The sequence below is a fragment of the Macrobrachium rosenbergii genome, chromosome 17, assembly GCF_040412425.1.
Source record: "Macrobrachium rosenbergii isolate ZJJX-2024 chromosome 17, ASM4041242v1, whole genome shotgun sequence".
NCBI lineage: Eukaryota > Metazoa > Arthropoda > Malacostraca > Decapoda > Palaemonidae > Macrobrachium > Macrobrachium rosenbergii.
This window is the reverse complement of record NC_089757.1, coordinates 25,975,765-25,998,264: the sequence shown is the minus strand read 5'-3', so window position 1 is coordinate 25,998,264 and position 22,500 is coordinate 25,975,765. Positions and strand designations below refer to the sequence as shown.

Here is a 22,500-nt window from a genome sequence, read left to right as displayed (position 1 = left end):
CGAAGGGTTTAAGTTACGCCTTACTCCCTGGTACTCCTACATCTCTCCTGTCTCCCTAAGCTTTTTAATTGGATGGTTACTTCTATAGGAAAGCCTTTTTAATTGATTATGGACATGAAGTGGACCGATATTATGTTATGACAAAATCTACTGAGACGATTTACTCAGCGCCTTTCACGCTCACGGGAAAACTACTCAAACGACTGTCAGGAAGAAGAATTCAGTATCGCTGTTAACACAGGTGGATTTCCGTATACCTGAGCTATAGCTGTCTTGATAAGTTTGGCTTATTATCAACGCGGCAAAATCGAGTTCAAGTTGTAACAGGGACCGAATGGTTTGTTACAATGAACGGGCATTCTGCTTCCTTCCGGGGACAGACGTACGTCATGTGGTTCATGACATACACTCCGTAAATATTTAGCTGTTCAGAAGTTATCCTTCCAAGTAAGCGAATGTACAACAGGACCAGCATTAATCAACAGTCACTGTAGGAAACAACGTAAGAGTGTATTACATATAACTATTAGCACAGATTGAAGCTACTTCCTCTGCGGTGATTTTCTTTTTCTTTTCCTATCCGTTCGGGAAGGGCACAGATGAAGAACTTTAGAGATTTCGGCATGGCCATCAATGTCTGTTACTTCCTGTAATCCTCCTCCGTGGTAAGATGCAAACAGATGCCAGAACATTTCATGTCCGTCTGCAAGCGTCTTTACTTGTTTTTTCGTCGTAGGGTACATATACACATGCGTTTGTGTGTTTGTTAGATACATATTCATACTCGAACCTTGTCTTCATCACTCACTCTTACATTATTGGAATAATAAAAATCTGTTTCTACAAATTACACACAAACACATGCACACACACATATATACATATATACATATATGATATATATGTATATGTATGTGTATATATACATATGATATATATATATGTATATATGTATGTATATCTATATACACACACAGACACACACATGAATATAAGTGCTAAGGCAACACAAACATTTCAATAAAGAAAAATTCGACAAAAACAAAATAAAAATAAAAACCTAACCATAAAGAAACTGGCCTTATAGGCGAGAGTATTCCCTAAAAGCTTTTAAGCCCTGGAGGGACGACAAATGTACTACTTATAAAAAGTAATATCAAAGGTTCAAATGTTACTACGCAATCCATTTACTGTTCTACCCATATCACACGCAGCCTTCAGATATGAGCACACGTTTATGTATACATGGATGTATGCATGAAATGTGAATAAACTACCTTATACACATGAAGGTAGGATGTGAACTGTGTATATGTATGTATGTATATATATATATATATATATATACATTTTTTTATATATACACATATATATATGTGTATTATATTTATATATATATATATATATATATATATATATATATATATGTATATATATATATATATATATATATATATATATATATATATATATATATATATATATATATATATATATATATATATATATATATATATATATATATACAGAGAGAGAGAGAGAGAGAGAGAGAGAGAGAGAGAGAGAGAGAGAGAGAGATTTTGTCAAGCTACTGCACGAAAAAGAAACTGATAAAATCCGTGACGATTAGGAAAAAAGTTAGCTAGCTCTAATCCAAGAACAATGCAAAGGAGGAAACAGGGTTTCTTTAATTTTCTAATCCATGATGTACGACCTTATTCCTTTATAACATATGATAAACTGTCCATAACTCTGAGGAAAAATGTAATCTTCATTTTACTGCATTTTATATTCTGTCGTTCCTCCACTAACTCCAAACTGTGGGACCTTTATTGCAGAGAACCTAAATAGTGACATCTGTTTAAAATATTTTATGGTGCTTATTGTTCTTATGGATGTATTGTGCGCGTGTTGATGATGTCTCATCATGGGATTATTATTGATTTTTTTTTTCGAAAGCATCCCTAAAAAGCATAAAATTAAAACTATGAATTTCACTTATTTCTGATTTTTCCCTAACACACTGACGCCATGAAACGATTAAGTAAAATTAGAGGTTACTTTCTCATAAATCTAGAGTAGAATACATAAATACATACATACATGTATATAAATATATATATATATATATATATATATATATATATATATATATATATATATATAATATATATATATATAATATAATATAATATATATTTTATATATTTATATGTGTGTATGTATGTATGTATTTATGTATTCTTCTCTAGATTTATGAGAAGGTAACCTCTAATTTTACTTAATCGTTTCATGGCGTCAGTGTGTTAGGGGAAAAAATCAGAATTACACACATACATGAAAATACTCCTGTAATATCACACGACTTCATTCATACACGCTTATAAGATAAACTTAGCCGAAGAGGCCAAACACAGACAAACTATACAGCTGCACAATTTAACAGGTCACTTCTCTATATGTAAGAAGAAAATAAGAAAAAATGGGATGACAAATAACGAAACTATTCGAAAAGAAGTGCTTAAAAATGCTTACATAGTTACAAAAAAGTTGAACAGGAAAATGACTTAGTATTAGAAGGCAGCATAAAATACATACCTGTTTTTCACTAAGGACTGAGTCGCTTCTTAAAAATGATATGAATATGGTAAAATTACAAAAGGATATAACAACTCAACCGCTTTCAATTTTTGTTTTTATATGGGAAAAACCAATGGCCTGACTTACTATTACGAGATGTGACTGGATTTTCTAAAATATGAAAGCTATACTTAGTGGAAATTGCAGAAATGCTAAGATGGGAAAAGTAAGGGAAACGAGTGATATACAATGTGCAATGGTGATGGAGCAATTTGATTGCTTAAGCGAAATACGCGAAAATTAATTATTTCCAGAATAATATTTTGAACTCGTATTTTTTCAAGAAGAAAACGCAAGACATAGCAACAATTCCATGAAGTCTCTTGGAATCCATAGCGTCTGTCAATGGGAAATTTGTTTCCGAAAACGCGCTTGAAATTGTTTATTAAAACCGTAATTTATGAGATCATGTTTGGTCTACTCAACTTTACTGAAAGTCCGCATCAGTTCCCACAGGGGTGTTAGGCATCCCAATAGTTGTATTCCAAAGTTGAAATAATTTTCAGTCATAACAAAATTCGTTCAAATTAATGAAAAACTAATTTGCTGTAAACCGATTTCGAAATACTCTCTCAAACCAGCGATTCTCTGTCTGTCTGTCTATATATTTTTACACACACACACACACACACACACACACACACACACACACACACACACACACACACACACACACACACACACACACATATAGCATATATATATATATATATATATATATATATATATATATATATATATATATATATATATATATATATATATATATATATCTTCACAGCTGAAGTGTTCTGTTTGAGGTGTGAATATCATTCTGAAATTCCTTTGAATAGTTTTTTTTATTCGCCCTTCATTTCCACAATACATTGTCTTCGGCAGTATTTTACTTCATGATTTTTCTTTCTGTACACCTGCTCCAGTGCTACAGTTTATCAAGCAGAGAGAAAGAATAGTGCGGGTACGTTCATTACCAGTGTTTTGGCAAAAAAATATCGCTCCAATATTTTTACGGCCAGCGAATTGGTCGAGCCAAAATACAAATCTGCGAGAGAACAACACAGTTGCAATGCGTCCTATTTGCCATTCTTGATTGACCCATCTCAATGAATTCACCTGTTGCTATCACGAAAGACTTGTTCTGCTTTCATTCATTTTATAATATATGAATTTAAGTTTTCGTTTTCCATATATTTTTGCGGTAATGACAATCCACTCGCCTTTCGTCTCTATATATTGTACAACATGCATGAAGTTCACAGCCATTTGATAAAAAAAAAAATAAGGACACTTTAGAGCTACATATCTTTTGAAAAAAAGTAAAATTTTAAGGAGCATCTTCTGATGATAAAACACACTCTTCACACCAAACCATTCACTCTCCTCTCTACATGTTGAAAAGCATATTTCACTCACTTCACAAACACTTTTAAATCTATTTTCAGAAACTTATCTTCTATACCATATATCCTCATCAACCTCCTCACTGCCTCTTTGTTGAATGTTTCGAAAACTTGTTCTAAGACTATGCCATACACAGTTTTTTTCCTCTGCGAAGCACACACTCCTCCTTGTCTGAACCAACACTGTTCTTATGCAATCGAACCTTCCCTCATCTCTTACTTTCTCAGTCAATAATCCTACCATTAACCTTCCCTGGTATATAACGTAAATGTTATGTCATCATAATTCATATAACCCCTTCTATCAATTTTACCTTCATTCAAAGAACAAATATTCTTCTTCTTCAGAAAGTAAATTGACTGCGTCTTATTCTTTGTTTATAAAAACAAGTCTTTAGAAATACTTCTATACATTGGTCATTTCGCAAAATAAATTCAAGCTTTTATAAACATTCCCTATGATTTTTCTCTCGCATATCAGCCAACATTTCCCACAAAGTTAAGTACCCACGTAATAAAGAATATAATAAGCTAGTGAGAAATTTTGAATTAAGTGTGATTGGTTACGATACTACGTCAACGAGCTGTAAAATTGTGAATGGTGTTTGTAAAAGAAAAAAAAACCCATCAATTCAACAATAAATAATCTAAAACCTGGCAGATGGAAAATTCTTGCACTATTTTTCCATGCCAAGCAAAAATCCCTAAGGTAATTTTTGTGACAGGACGAAAAAGATTTCTGCACCTCACAACTTTAAAAAGTCACGGGACAAAAATTCCTATTTTTAAATATTATTAAAAACGACAGAGAACTGAAATTCCCGAACTTTAAGCTAGCAAAAGGGCAACAGGAAAAAGTATCTTAACTCGAAACCTTTTTCAAAAAATGCATTCGACATATTGTGAAAAAAATAGAGCGAAAAATGCTTACCTAAAGCCTACAACATTTTGGGAAGGGGGGAGAGCCAAATTTCTGAAAGGTAGTAAGTCACTTTGAGAAGAGCAATGCCTTCAAATCCATAAAAGCTGCTGGAGGGGAAAAATTACAACTTTTGTTTATTTCTGTATATTTCTCCACACACACAGGTACATATATGCAAGATAAATACTTGAAAATTTACAAACAATGTGCCGATTATATGATTATCAGCTGAACGAGTATACACACAGACGTGTAATATTCACATCTACACACACACACACAAACATATATATATATATATATATATATATATATATATATATATATATATATATATATATATAGCAAAAAAGTTCTATTAAAACGCCACAAGGTAGAAAGTTCGTGCTATATTTCAGAGACCAACTGTCTCCCTCTACACTGACTCTCTACCTTTTGGCATTTTTATGGGCTCCTTTTATTAGATGGACTTCTGTTTTAACAGAAAATATTTCACAGTCATATATTATATATATATATATATATATATATATATATATATATATATATATATATATATATATATATATATATATATATCTTACTCCAGACACCCGGGTGATCTAAATCACTGACTATCTTTGTTTCTATCCTAAAGGCAACGGCTCGAATCCTGCCTGGCGCAGAAGCACTCATCAGTCATAATTTCCTTTTGGTGTAAGTTATCACTAAGGTATATTGAATTCGATAGTAATCGACATTTGTGGCTAAATATTTGTGAATGAAACAAATCACACTTGTATGAGGGATACATATATATAAATAAATACATGTACATTATATTCATATATACAGTATATATATATACATATACATACATACATATATATATATATATACATATATATATATATATATATATATATATATATATATATATATATATATATATATATATATATATATATATATATATATATATATAGGATACGTTAACATATACCACAGTAAAAGTTCTAAACTAATGCAAACAACATCTGAAGTCCCGAAAGTATCGGATTTCCTAGAGAGTGAGAGACTAGCCTCCGTGACATTTGCACCACAAAGCTTTTTTCAGCCTTTTTTCCGCTAAGAATAATAAACAGACATATACAATATCCATTATTCTGGAGGATTTGTTTGGATATACCTTCCATTTTTCCCTCCCGCCTTATTTACTTAGTACTTCACTTTTACGGGTGGAAAATACTGCAGGAGTTGTAAACGCTTTTCTCTATCTTACGACGTTATTTTACTCCTTGCCCTTTCGTCATCATTTTCCTCCTTGTCCTTTCGACATTATTTTCCTCCCTGCCATTTCGTCGTTATTTTCCTCCTTGCCTTTTCGTCATTATTTTCGCCCTTGCCCTTTCGACATTAATTTCCCCATTGCCCCCTCGACATTATTCTCCTCCTTGCCCTTTCGTCATTATTTTCCTCCTCGCCCTTTCGTCATTATTTTCCTCCTTGCCCTTTCGTCATTATTTTCCTCCTCGCCCTTTCGTCATTATTTTCCTCCTTGCCCTTTCATCATTATTTTCCTCCTCGCCCTTTCGTCATTATTTCCCTCATTGTTCCTCGACAGTATTTTCCTCCTTGCCCTTCCGTCATTTTCCTCCTTGCCCTTTCGACATTACTTTCCTTCTTGCCCTTTCGTCATTATTTTCCTCCTTGCCTTTTCGTCACTATTTTCCCCCTTGTCCCTTTTTCATTATTTTTCTCCTTGCCCTTCTAGTCATTATTTTCCTCCTTGCCCTTTTTGTCATTATTTTCCTCCTTGCCCTTTCGCCATTATTTACGCTTCGTTTTATAACTCCAGGATTTTTATTTCGCATTTTTCCTCTTGGCACTTAATTTCATTTCCGGTTCGTCATCGTCTCGGGTGCTCTTAATAGCTCTGCTGTTTACGGTCACCAAATCCTCTTACATTTTATCTCCGGTTGTACCAATTTTGCTTTGTATTTCCATCCTCTCTTCTTCGAATCTTCCCACACACACACACACACACACACACACACACACACACACACACACACACACACACACACATCTCTCTCTCTCTCTCTCTCTCTCTCTCGCAGTTCCTTGTGGCGCAGCGCTTATAGGTTACTTCCTCAACCCGCCCCAACCACCCTACTCAAATCCCCAGGGTACCCACTCAATTACCCTGAGAGCGAGAACGGATAGGTTCGTTTTATTTGATCAAATTACTAATGATCTCTGGTATCTGGCTTTCCTCGCCCTATCTCGGCTAACTCTCGTAATTGTGCTAATTTCTTCCATTAAGCTAAGAGGGAGTGAGCGGGGAGTACCGTCCAGCAAATTGAATTATACGAGGAGAGAAAAGATAAAAATCACCGTCTGGGAACCGAGTTATTTACCTTTCTTATAAGCTTCGGTGGCGGAATGTTAATCATCCAGGTTTCGTAGAAAAGGCGCCTCGGACTATTTCTGCGCGCCTAATATGATTATTAATGAGCGTATTACGTGGTCTCTACAGCATGGCGGCTTTGCGTGTGTGTGTGTGTGTGTGTGTGTGTGTGTGGAGAGAGAGAGAGAGAGAGAGAGAGAGAGAGAGAGAGAGAGAGAGAGAGAGAGAGAAGGGTGCTTTTGCAAGTGTTCGATACTGCAGTTAAAAACCCCATGGTCAATGATTCTAGCCAGCTGTGAATATATTTTGTGAACAAATATCAATGCCTTCATATAATATCAAATATCAATAATACCTGCATATTCTCTTATCATATTTTTTGTTATTAACACCTTCTCTCTCTCTCTCTCTCTCTCTCTCTCTCTCTCTCAGATTCCTTACCCCCCGAAAAAATCACTTATCAAAATCTCTTACTCAGATGAAGAACGACAGAAAAAAACTTCTTCTTCGATCTGCCTCCACAGGTACGCATGCGCAGAAAAAAAACAAATACAAGGCAAATGCTATCTCGTGAATGGTTTCCAAAACCCGATAAGCAAATATAATAACGATGCGGCATCAAGCCACCAGAAACACCGCTGCAGGAATGCCACTTCCATCTCATAACTTTGCTGATGTTCCGCATCATTACACATTAAAGCCTGCATCACAATACTTTCCTGCTATGCGTCTTACGATAAAATCATATCTAACGTTGAAGCATCTCACTCAGTGACTCACTTATGTGTACCGGTGTTATCTATTTAAAGTACTTATAATTCCCATAGAGTAAATAAGATAGGCTCTCGCAATTAAAAAAAAAAACAAACAAATCAACATTTTTCAATTTCCTACTTGAGAACTTTCCAAGTTAAACTCTGCCAACACAACTTGACGAGAGAGAGAGAATCTGTATTAATAAGCAAACGAGGTTACATCACGAGCCTCCAAAAGGACTTCCTACATCTAATACCGTAAGCAAATATGTGACGAGCCGCCCGGACGAGCCCGTCGAACAAACCTAAACTTTCCCTCAAAAACTTCGTCCCTGAACACCCATGAATTTATAAAATGACAGGAAACAGAAAGCAGTGGTAAACTTCTGGAGTTTTGAGAGAGAGAGAGAGAGAGAGAGAGAGAGAGAGATTCATAAAATGACAGGAAACAGAAAGCAGAGGTAAACTTCTGGAGTTTTGAGAGAGAGAGAGAGAGAGAGAGAGAGAGAGAGAGAGAGAGAGAGAGAGAGAGAGAGAGAGAGAGAGAGAGAATTTATAAAACTACAGGAAACAGAAAGCAGCGGTAAACTTCTGGAGTTTTGAGAGAGAGAGAGAGAGAGAGAGAGAGAGAGAGAGAGAGAGAGAGAGAGAGAGAGAGAGAGAGAGAGAAATCGTCTATAAGGCCTTAACGTCTCTATGTGTGTCTTGTTTTTTCTCTCTACTTAACAAGGCAAACACCTTCATGTGGAAGAAAGATGTGACGATAATCACACGAGGCTTCAGAAAAGGGAAAAAATCAGCACTCGACCTAAGCTTTCTCTCAAAGTGAGGGCAGTAGACACGAATAGTAAATGGGCAGAGAGATCAACTTCAGTACTTGCGAGAAGTAATTCTAGTTTATTGTCACAGTTTCTTTTGCTCTGAATTTAGCCGTAATTGCGGATTTGGAGACTTACGTCTTTGCGTTTGTCTGTCTATTAAATCGCCATTCAGTTTATTTCTACCTTTAGTAAATGTATTGTCTTAGTCTTCAAATCTGTCTGACCACATTTTTATGAAACCTCTCTCTCTCTCTCTCTCTCTCTCTCTCTCTCTCTCTCTCTCTCTCTCTCTCTCTCTAGCTGCCTGACTTCCACGTACAAAAAAAAAATAAAAATAAAAAACTGCTGAGCTTATGCAAATGAACAGCGGAACTACAGTAGGGCCTCTCTGCCCAATAAGGGAGGAGGACTTGGCAGAGCATATTAACAAAATGCAAAATGACTAAGTACATGCCGCAAAAAATTTCATGCAAATGAACGCAGTGTCATCCTACGGAAAGAACCCACACGCATAAAATAAATATGGAAAACAATATGAGGGCTAAAAAGGTCGTGGACACGAAATACTCATTGGTATTTTACGCGGTTCCCGATGGAATTTATGCAGGCGGTGGAAAGACACGAAAGGTGGCTTATGTCTGGTCTCGTAAAAGTAACTTCACAAACTGTTCCCGCGACTCTAAGGAATTAGCGCATAAAGAGTCAGCCGGGGTCTTGCTGGAATATGCAACCGCTGCTCTGTGGTTGCTGTATCAAAGGTCCTACTCGGCCAAGGACGGAATCTATTCGCGGTAACAACAGATACAATGAGGAAATCATTCCAAATGGAAAACAACAGAACAATAAGGTCTTTACTGTTTACAAGAACTGATCATGAGTTGGCTGACGAGTTCAGCTGGCTAAAGGTGAAGTTTTTGCCACCCGGAACTACCTCACTACTCCAAAAACATGGACCAGCAGATCATTGCTAACTTTAAAAAGCTTTACACCAAGGCGCTGTTCCAAAGGTGTTTTGAAGTTACCAATGAAACCAGCCTAACTCTCACTGAATTTTGGAAGGAACATTTCCACATCCTGAGTTGTGTTAGGCTGATAAATAAAGCCTGGGCCGATGTTTCTAAGAGGACCCTTACAGCAGGTTGGAGAAACCTTTGGCCTGATGGGGCTCCTCTTAGGAACTTCGAAGGGTTTGATGCCCCAAGTCAGCTTGGAGATGACCCTGAAGCTGAACCCCTTCCTCAGCCTGACCCAGATGTAGAGGAAATCATTCTAAATGGAAAACAACAGAACAATAAGGTCTTTACTGTTTACAAGAACTGATCATGATGCTAATGACAAAATGCACGAACTAAAATGAAAAACCTGACTATAATAACTCGAGACGTAGCGAGAAATTTCAAATAGCAAATAAAAAACCTATTGCTCTAATCATTATGAAAGACGGGACTGAAGAGTTAAATAGGAAATAAATTAGCCAATTGTACTTTATATGATAATATACATATATATATGCGTGTGGAGCTTTAAGTATCATAACTTCTTTTCATATATGATAAAAATCTTGCTTGCACGAAAACTTATTTTTCCTTATAAGGCAAAATAATAATGCTTTCGGCATTGAAATACCTCATGGTAAAGGCTGATATTTCATTTTTCAAATTTCTCCCAACTCCTATCTTCGCCCCCCTCCACAACCCGCCGCCGGCCCACCCCCCCGCCCTGTCCTGTCTGACTGTCACATAATCACGAGCGGTCCAATACAAGATGGCGATCTTTGAGAGTCGTCTTGAAATATCAATCAATTGGAAACCCGTAATGGGACATTTTTACACTCGAAGCACTTCTGAAATAGGCAACGTGAGAGTTCGTCTGACAGTGGATGGCAATTTATGCCTCTCCTTGTGATTTTCGACCAATATTCGATGTAATAATAACATAAATCGGCTTTGGAAGTTGTTTTCTACATTCTTGCTGACGCGTGCGAATTTGTATGTATATATATTATATATACATATATATATGTGCTATGTATATATTATATTATATTATTTTATATATATAATATATACATATATATATATATATATATATATATATATATATAAATATGAATATATATATATATATATATATATATATATATATATATATATATATGTATATATATATATATATATATATATATATATATATATATATATATATATATATATATATATATATATATATATGAGCTAGGCCAAACGACTTAAGTACGTTTTATGAAGACAAAAGCTGAAAACAGTGAAGGTGCGAATTTGTGCAAAAAATTCAAACGGGCCTCTCGCAAAAATCAAGGCCATAATTTATCCATGTCTCGCGTGCGCACACAAAGAATGACATCCAGGGAACCAGAAATGAGGGTTACTGCTGATATTAATATTTGTTCTTAATAATCGTATAATTTATTATAATTTCTATTGAAGATTTATATTACGATGTCTTAAATCACTGCCCTGATGATTCGATAAAAAAAAAAATAAGGGGGTGGCAGGGGAGGGAAAGCGTAATTAAAAAAAGAACTGCTTTGGTAAAGAAAACTGGTGATACAGCTGCCTATTCGAACTATTGTAGACATGTTATTAAGGATTTTTAGTAGGATGCCTTGAATCACTGGCCTGGTGATTTTACAAAAAAAAAAAAAAAAAAAAAAAAAAATTGAAAATAAATAAATTAGATAAATAAATAAATAAATAAATAAATAAATAAATAAATAAAAAGTAAAAAAAAATTAAAATAAAAGCAAAATAAAAAAATTACTTCAGAAAAGAAAAACTGGTGATAAAGCCGACTATTCGAAATATTGTAGATATTACTTTTTCCTTTTGTTGACAGAGGTCTTATACCTGGTCTCCCTGTGGTTATCAGGAAAATGAAAACAATTTCAAAGATACGATAAAAAAAAGAGGCAGACAACGTTTCCATTCCCGCAACAAGGAAATAATCATCGACGATAACATAAGCTATAAAGAATAAACAAAATCCTATAAAAGAAAAAAAGGCCAAAATGAAAATGGGAATCTGAATGCAAAGGAAGGCGATACCGGACGGGCAAGAGCAATATGGCCAGCCGAGGAGCAAGATATTTCATTCGGAGCAATATCGAACATGTGTGGAATACATACATACCAGAAGTGGGAGGAAAAGAGGAAAGCTAAAAAGAGGGTTAGCTCTGACCGAGCGATATATTAAGGTAGGAAAAAAAAGAGGTTATTACTGAATTAAGGAATTGTGATTTTTTTTCCTCCCGAGGAAGAAAACCAATATTCCTCTTCTGGGGACGGCGAAGATATTTCCAAAGAAAACATTTCTTTCTGAATAAAGCAATCAAAAACATTAACACACAGATACGGAACCAATATCTTTCCTCTGGAAAGAAACAATGGTTCTGTAAAGATATTCCTGAATAACAGATTTTTGAAAATCATGTTTGGTATTAAATCGAAAACCATCTCCTTTTCCAATGCAATATCAGAGTATGATATCTAAAGAAAGGAGTTTTCTTTCTTTAGCCACAGGAATATTTTTCTTCGACAAAATACATGCTTTGTTAACTAAGCAGATGTGAAAAATAATAAGTATAGAAAAAATATATATATGGATTATGACGAGACATTATTTGAATCCACGGTTTTTCTTTTGAGCGATGGAGAAATATATAAAAATAACTGAATAAGTATGAATAAAAAAACTGATATAAGGGAATATTAAAGAAGGGACATTATATAACAGAGTGGGGTCACCTAACTACAAAACCAAGGCATTTTCTCTCTCCTTTAACCCACTACTTTTCATTAGAATAAGCCATATTTACCACTATATAATCATTGAAGGTAAATCAAAAGTTGTCTTCTATCAAGGAGCTTTCAATTGCAGTTTCGATGATCATGGTTTATTATCAACTGCAGTTTTGATGACCAAGGTTTGGAAGCCACAGTTATTGGCTCGACCACTGGTATAGTGGTCAGTGTCGTGGCATGCCACTAAGATGTCGCAGGTTCGCGTCTCCCCAAGGGCGATGAAAAATCACTGGCTCTGTATCATGATCAGTTACTGCTGCAGTGTCGGGTCTGTGGTGAGAGGTTGAAACCAACATTCTTTGGAAGCTTACATTTCAAGTCGATGGCCCCTGTGTGCTTGTTCCATGTGAATAGGTTTCATCTACTGAAATACAATAATAATAATATACAACACTTCTCAACCTTCCCCACTTTTTTTGGAGTTTCTCGGTTTCTTTGTTCTCCTATGAGGGCGACCAAATTATACAGACTTGACCAAACCCATCCTCTACATTTAAAAGAGCTTCTCTAGAAACAAGAGCCCTTGCCAGGATATGGCTGGCTTAAGTGAAGTAACTGACTGTCCCCCTCTATTTTTTCAACGTGAGCAAACAAAATTTACATACACTGTTCCGTCTTTTCACCTGTGACAATATTTTTACCACATCGTGAGATGTCAATAGTTTTCGCAATTTTGACAATACTTAAAAAGGAGATAATTCACACTCACAACCGGGAGACTTCTTTCCATTAAGAACATTTTGTTAAAATTTCATCCACTGCAAGAAAGTGACTGCAGTATTGCAGAGAATATAATCGTATCAGTTCTGAAACACGGCATTATTATTATTAATATTATTATTTTAGCAGCCATCTTTAAGCATTAACTACTGTTCCCCTTTCGATAAAAAACGACTTTAAAAGTTTCCGGCACGAAATCTACCGCAGCTTTGTGCGTCATTATCTACGGCGATGGATCAACCGCACTGTAGGAATGTCAGTAGGGGTACCCGGCCCCTCGAAAACAAAGGATCAAAAGAAGTTCCTGACGCGCCCCGGGACTGAGGCCTTGATGATATTTTTTCTACCCAAACTATGACATATTATAAGAGTTTGGAAGATAAAAGAAGGGAAAATATATTAAAAAATTTTTTTTAAAACACGCTTTTATTAAAATGCACTAAAAAAGTGAAAAATAATTTTTTTGAGACACACCAGGATTTTCTTACAACTAATCATGTCTATAAGAATAAAAGAGGGGACGCCAAACATGGAGGGAAATGCTACATGAAAAGAAATATATATTTTTTATCTCTCTTGTGGACATAATTAATTGTAAGAAAATCCTGGTGTCTCAAAAAATTATTTTTCACTTTTTGTGCATTTTAATTAAAGCGTGTTTTAAAAAAAATTTATATATATATATATATATATATATATTTATTTTTTTATTTTATACTTCTTAGTTTTGACAGAAATTGCAACCGATTTTTGATTGTAGCTAAAGAACTTGATATCCTGTCGAACCAAAGGATGTTTGAAAAGTCCGTAGAGTTATTTACCGAGTCAAAAAAGTTGTGAAAAATCCGAAGAGTTTCACACAAACCCTGACATACTAGTAAGGTCACTAGAGGTCACTGCTGACCTACTGATCATATAAGGTTGTACTGTCACCGGGACTGAATAACCATGCAAAATTTCAAGTCCATCGGACGAAGGGAACAGGTCGAAAATTGAGTTACAAGATTTGACCAAGACAAACAAACAGACAAAAAAAGCATGCTAAATAAAAGCATAACATAGCAAACTGATCAAATAAGTGACTGGAAAGTACTAAATGATACTGTTCTTCGAAAAAGTGCATTTTGTTATTAAAATTTTGTATATTTACTTATTTGCAGAACTGCAAAATACCAATAATTAGGAATGTCATACTATACCCCTCCATTAAGAATATCATATGATACCTCCAACCATCTCTAAAAAAGAGTGAACTAAAAATAAACATTAAATTTTAAGTCTAATAGGAAGATCTCAGATAAGTTAATTTCCAAATGGTTTCATAAATGTACTTTCCCCATATGCCTCCTAATTTCACAGAGGCGTCAGTGAGATTCGCATTACATTAATTCAAGTTTGAAAATATATATAAATAAATAAATAAATAAATATATATATATATATATATATATATATATATATATATATATACATATAATATATATATATATATATATATATATATATATATATATATATATATATATATATATATATATATGTATATATATATATATATATATATATATATATATATATATATATATATATATATATATATATATATATATATATATATATATATATATATATATATATTATATATATATATATATATTAGTTAAATAGACTTTCAGGAACATTTGAACCTTAAAAACATTAACAAGCAACTCGACTGCATCTTTTCAATGCCAACGACGATGGCGCTAAAGTACCGCCCTTCCCTTGTTTCGCCGATGTCCTCTTACGTTGATTGAGCTTTGCTTGTCCCAGGTTCCCGGCCATGTTCCCCACTCCATTCCCTCGACCCAGTCCATTTCCCTTCCATCGCTGGTATCCTATTAATGGGATGCGTATGCTTATTAAGCAAGCCTACCCTATTAAGGGAATGTGAGTGTGTGCCCATTTGGAAGCCTCTGTATGTCATGACGAACCTGGGAGAGGGAGAGAGACCGACGCTCCGAGCCAGAGTGAATTTTAAAACTATATTTCATACAGAAAGTTAGAAGCGTTTTAGGCTAATGAGAAAACTATGACGCTTTCCCGGAAATTCATAAATTACCAGGGCTCTTTTTTACAAAGGTGGAATTCTCACATATTTAACAAGCTGGATCCGCTGACAATATCCTCTTTTACCTATTTGGGATGGAAGCTGGTGATGGAAAGGAATAATAAACGGAGTACTGAAATCAAACTGTAGTGTAAAAGGGAGGGCGGTCTCCGTATCAGTAATGCTTTACACACACACACACACATATATAGATATATATTATATATATATGTGTGTGTATATATATAATGTATATGTATCTGTACACACACCTATATATATACGTAAATATACATGTATATATACACATATATATATATATATATATATATATATATATATATATATATATATATATATATAAATATATGATTTTTTTCTTTTGTGAAGTCTTACATGTTTCAAGAGTAAGTGACAGAAGGTTTTCGAAATTCCCTAACAAAACTTGTACATTTAGAAACAAATACACGAGTATGTTTTTTTCTTTAAAAATCTAATATCTTACCATTATTAAATTACAGAATCTAACTTCTAAAAAGATTTAGCATTGTTTTCAGTGCATTTTGCTTTCTGCTATCATTGCACTGACTCCACACACAAGAGGTAATCTATTTCAGTTACTGCTCAGTTATCCCTCAAATACACCGACTTAAAATAAGCTCCAAGAATCTGATTTCTCATCCGGCCTCAAGAGACGGACTGCAGAAGAGTACTACTCTTGCCTTTCTCGAAGACTTTCATAAGGCTTCTCCAATGTACACACAATATCCGCAGGTGGGAGACTGCATTTATAAGGCATCTGTACGCAGATTCGCATACGTTCACGCATATGACACAGTGAATGAAAGGTTGGCATTAAAGATTATGGTTCTTTTGGCTTTATTCTATAGGAATTTGTGCTAAATTTTTAGTGATATTGTATTTAAAATGGGCTATACATACATACAATGGCTATATACAAGCACATACACAGCCCTCTCTCTCTCTCTCTCTCACACACACACACATGCGCGCGTGCACATACAAACACAAACGCACACACACTCATACCACACACCACGTACACAAAAACGGTCACCACTTTTTTAATTACTGTATCTTTGTATGTTTGTTCGTAAATCACAATGAAAACATTGAAGTAACCTGATACCTTCCAAAGAAAGAAGACCGAGCACAGAAACAAAAAACGAGGACGTCTCAGAGGTTAATCCCCCGTCCGGAGTTACACGAAAATAAAAAGAAGAATAAAAAAAGGAAAACACGATCCACGTTAACTTACAGCGAGTCGTTCACGCAGAAATGCAAATCTACAATCGGAACAATCACGTTTTCCGCCGCGTTTCTGTATTTGCTGACCTGGATGAACCCGTCCGAGTTAATGAAGTTACGTGTTGCCATCCGATAAAAAAAGAAAATTTCGCTTCTCAGTTTTAGTTCTCTGTAAAAGAAAACTACTGAGATGGCTATTTGTCTGTCCGTCCGCACTTTTTCTGTCCGCCCTCAGATCTTCAAAACTACTGAGGCTAGAGGGCTGCAAACTGGTATGTTGATCATCCTCCCTCCAATCATGAAACATACAAAGTTGCAGCCCTCTAGCCTAAGAAGTTTTTTTTTATTTTATTTACGTTTAAATTTAGCCATTAAATGAGTCTGGCATCGCTATAGGTGCCAATAGCACAGACCACCACCGGGCCGTGGCTGAAAGTTTCATGGGCCGCGGCGGAGAGTTTCATGGGCCGTGGCTGAGAGTTTCACAAAGCATTATACGCTGTACAGAAAACTCGACTGCGCCGAAGAAACTTCGGCATATGTTTTACTTTTTTGATAAAAAATATTTTTTTTTTACTGAGAAATAAAAATAGTTTTAATAGTTTTCATTGAGAAAACAAATAGCTTTTTTTTTATTCTTCATTTTAAGGCAGAACTGGCACGCATTTTTTTTCTAAGCCACCTTTGTAGAGAAATAATTTAAACCTTATGCCTATTCGCTTAGAAAAAAAGTCTGTTTGAGATACTCCCCTGGTTTCAAACGAGTTTTATTTAGCCTCTGTTTCAAAGTAAATTGAAACGAATTGTATTTCTCTTTACCGTTTTGTAGGATACTATGAGGACAGCTGTGTTTATTATATAGTTTGTAAAATACAAAATTTTCTACTTACCACGTCCTTATTTAAAAATACAATACTTTTTCAGTTTTTTCCTTTAGCCCCACAAGCTCAATTTCTCTCTCTCATCCTTAGCGAAAAAAATATTTTCATTTAATTTATTCAAGGGTGAAATGTTATATTCTCGTATATTTTCTAGTTGTTCATACATAGATTTTCAGCTTTTATTGATTTTGTGAAAAGAAATATCCTTATTTAATGTAGAAAGAAAGGATCTCATATACATTGTTAAATTTCACTCGCATGGGCAAGCTAACAAATTTATTTATTAAAAGCAGAACAAGATATAAAATTAACAATTCTAAGCGACTGAAAAAGTTGGAAAGCATCGTTTCGCACCAGTCAACAGGATTTATTAGCGTGTATCTTAATTAAAGGATCATGTGATATATAGGAGTATGATCCTCAATTACCGCCTAATGACTGTTGTTCTTGCATCTTATGACAGGGGAAAGATCAGGTTTCGGAAGAGCGTGAGAGAAGGAGACTCCTCTCTCATACAGCAGTGCCGTCAACTTTTTCTCACCGGGGTAACGATGCTTTTCTTTTTTGCTCAATCCCATATTTCTTTCAACATATCAAAGATATTTCTACCTTACTTTTTTGCAAGTTTGTTTCTTTCATTTCTTAAGTTTTCGCGTCAATATCCTTTAAAAAGGCGTAAAGTAAGCCTTTGGTGTGAAGGCTTATGATTATTGACAATATATTTCACTGTATTCCGTTTTTCAGTTCATCATCTATCCAGTGCAAATTCCACAAAAATCTTCTGTTCTTGCTTACCTCCAATTTCCTTGAAATCGTCTCAGTTCTTCAATTTTTCATTAATTCTGGTCTCCATTACCTACTTCATCATCCATCCAGTACAAAGTCCACAAAAATCTTGACTCTATGTCTCTCCATTTATCACTTCTGTTCTTGCTTACATCCACTTTGCTTGAAATTGTCTCACTTCTTCCCTTTTTCGTTACTGTTTTCTCCATTACCTAATTCCAGTCTAAATTTTTCCTCCTACTTCATTCTGTTATTCCGAACCATAAACCTTAATCTCCTCCCACTTCAAATGCCTTCTGCTGTAGCGTTATATACTTCTCTCATCACACTCCTCTTTAGTTACGTTACTCTTTCATCCTGTCCTCTTTCCCGAACACCTCTATTCCAATATCTCTTTCCTCACCCCTTTCTCCTCCATCTCTTTCCCACTAGTATCTCCCCAACTAACCCGGGGCTACAGTGAATAGGTTCGTTAATTTTATCTAGTTACGGATTGTCGGTCTCTCGATATATGGCCTAGCTCTACCTATCCCTGCTAACTAGAGAGATTGCGCTATTTAATCTTAAGCTATCAGACGAGGAGAGAGAGGCGGGGGCTGGGGGAGGGGGGGATTAAAGGAAAAATTAACCTCCCCACGTTCAAAATGATTATTCTTGCCTCTAGAATTCCGATAAGCGTGAGGGTTAAACATCTTCAGGGAAGAGTTTAAAAACATAAATAAATAAAATCAGAGACGCATTAGGAAACTCAATGAAACAAAGGAAGAAGAAACTCGAGATAAGAAACGAAATGCAAATAAACACGTAAGGAGATCAGGAGCTACACAAATACACACACAGCCGGTCGGAAGCTGCTGATGCTGCTAAGGGCACAGAGAGATAGCAGCGGTAGTATGCCGGGATAAAAACAGACCAAGACAGATGTCCCTGGAGGAGGAGGAGGAGGAGGAGGAGGAGCAGAGCAACAGCGGTGTATATCAAGAACTGAAGACGCAAACAACGCCTTGGGACCCAAAGGCACCGACGTAATTGAATAGTTGAAGAACTTCCAAGTACGTGGACAGAAACCAAACGGGATAAATAAACGCTAGAGAGAGAGAAAAACAAAGAAACAAATCGATGGAACTTTAGCTTCAAACTTCGCTTTCTGAAAATGCCCGCCGAGGCGAACTCGCTGTCACGCATTTCTTGACGAAAAAAAGAAAACAGTAAAAAATGCGCCAAAGCTTCTTCGGCGGAATCGAGTTTCTGTACAGCCGCTACAGCGGATAATCAAGGCCGCCGAAAATATAGATCAATCTTTCGGTGGTCTCGGTATCATGCTGTATGAGCCGTGCCCCTTGAAACTTTAACCACTGCCCGGTGGTGGCCTGTCCTGTATACTTCCCAGAAGCACGATTATAGCTAACTTTAACCTTAAATAAAATAAAAACTACTGAGGCTAGAGGGCTACAAATTGGTATATTTGATGAATGGAGGGTGGATGATCAACATATTAATTTGCAGCCCTGTAGCCTCAGTAGGTTTTAAGATCTGAGGGTGGACAGAAAAAAGTGCGAACAGAATAAAGTGCAGGTGGACAAACAAAGCCGGCACAATGGTTTTCTTTTACAGAAAACTAAAAAGAAACACATTACTAAAAAAAATTGGGTTCATTCGTAGGATTCCAAAAGCGTCACAGACCTAATATTTAGACGTTGATATGTGTGGGTTGAATAAAATGAAAAAAAAAAAAAGTTGAAACAAACCACATCTTTTCCTCAAAAACTTTATACCTAAGCTTCTATGAATTCTAAGTGGGAAAGCTGAAAATATGAGAGAGAGAGAGAGAGAGAGAGAGAGAGAGAGAGAGAGAGAGAGAGAATGATGTCAGTATGGTGTTATGATTGTTTAAACTTTGTACCTAAGCTACTATGGATTCTAAGTGGGAAAGCTGAAGATATGAGAGAGAGAGAGAGAGAGAGAGAGAGAGAGAGAGAGAGAGAGAGAGAGAGAATGATTGTCAGTATGGTGTTATGATTGTTTCTAAACACGCTAAAAAAAAACTACCTAAAGAACTCCTCTTACACAAACGTCCATTTAAGGGGGCGGGGGCGGGGTAAAACTCCGACAAAGACCTAAACTTTCTATAAAAGCACGAGTAGTAGACATGAATAGGAAATGGACAGGGACGTAAACTTTAGGACTTACAAGAGCGAATTTAACTTTCTTTTCAAAGTCATTTTTGCCTCAAATTCTGCCGTAAGTGAGCATTTGAAACTTGGATCTGCACGTCTGTCGGCCTCTTTCTCCCCAAAACTATTTCTCTTCTACCGCCTTACCCCCACCGACCCCCCCTTCTTGTAGGCTATGTATGTATGCATGTATGTATGTATGTATGTGTGTATGTATATATATATATACAGTATATTATATATATACCTGAATTTATATATATGCATATATATAAATATATATATATATATATATATATATATATATATATATATATAAAATACATACATACATATATATATATATATATATATATATATATATATATATATATATATATATATATATATATATATATATATATATATATATAAATTTTATATATAATTCGTTAATTTCACACAACTCATTTATATACATTAAAATAATAAACAACAAATTAACCATGAATATCGAATTCACTTTACTTTGGGAATAACTTTCACCCGAAAGGGAATTACTTATAAGTGCATCTGACTTGGCCGGAATTCGACCCTATGCCCGTTTAGATTGGTAAGGGGGTGACAGTAACGTTACGCATTCAGCTATCATGCAAAATGAGAGTTACTTTTCACTCTGGTACTTAACCCAGTCGAACGCAGGAACAGTAAATATAAACAGGATCGAAAACAGTCTTTCTGCACTCCATTTTAGGCCTAAATGCGTTCTCATTGCAAATAAAGTTTATTTTCCATAATCATCCACCAGTCCATGTAGACTATAAATAAAATGACAAAATACGACAGAAAAATCAGTTTACTAATCAATGTTCGTTAATATACATGCAAGAGGGTTATACAATGGTTATTTGCATCTGTAAAGCTACAAACAAGAACACATTAATATATATATATATATATATATATATATATATATATATATATACATATATATTTTATATATATATATATATATATATATATATATATATATATATATATATATATATATATATATAATATATATATTTCTTACACACAGATACATAGGCCCTGATATACATATACACACATACATACATACATATATACATACACAATATATGTGTGTGTGCGTGCGTGCGTGTGTGTATGTAGTGAAAAATGAAGGTCCAATGAAAGTAAAGTGCACACCAGCAAAGATGGTTTTAACACGAACTTAGAACTCGTACCAGGTATCTCTCTCTCTCTCTCTCTCTCTTTGACATCACTCACAACCCGAAAAACGCCTTGTGCCTCGATATAATTGCTCCAATTTCTTGGTTCTGAGAATATATCCATGGCGTCGAAAAGAAAGAGCCATCCGAGCTGCCAGTTAGAAATGAAACGGGAGGAACGAAAATGCAAACACCGGAATCTTTTTCTCAAAAAGAGTGCGAAGGAAAAAAGCCACAAAAAAAAAAAAACCACCCAACAAAAAAAAAAAAAAAAAGCCCCCCAAACAGATCAGATACGCACAAACGCACACACTCCTTGCAACGCCATTTTATCAGGCTGTGTTTGAGATAAATAGCGCCAGATTTTACGGAGCTTTGTATTTAATGGGTGTCATTTATATAAGCACAATGCTTTCGAAAGAATGAAAAAGTAAATTGGAAAATATATCGAAAATTCGGGATTTCAGATTGCAAGCGGTTCGCGAATTATTAATGTATGAAATGTATCGATCATTAATCGGTTTCCGAAATTTATGAAAACCGGGGCTGAGAAGGAAATCGGACACCAGCAAGTTATCCTAAGCATCGCAGTCATGTGATA

General features: G+C 35.1%; 2 protein-coding genes across 4 annotated transcripts in view; one reads left to right on the top strand and one right to left on the bottom strand.

The window, feature by feature from the left end:
- The window catches only part of LOC136847800 (uncharacterized), a 298,449-nt gene that overhangs the window by 54,078 nt on the left and 221,871 nt on the right, over positions 1-22,500 (bottom strand). The window lies entirely within an intron of this gene.
- LOC136847798 (uncharacterized) overlaps positions 1-22,500 on the top strand; it is a 162,356-nt gene that overhangs the window by 21,925 nt on the left and 117,931 nt on the right. The window lies entirely within an intron of this gene.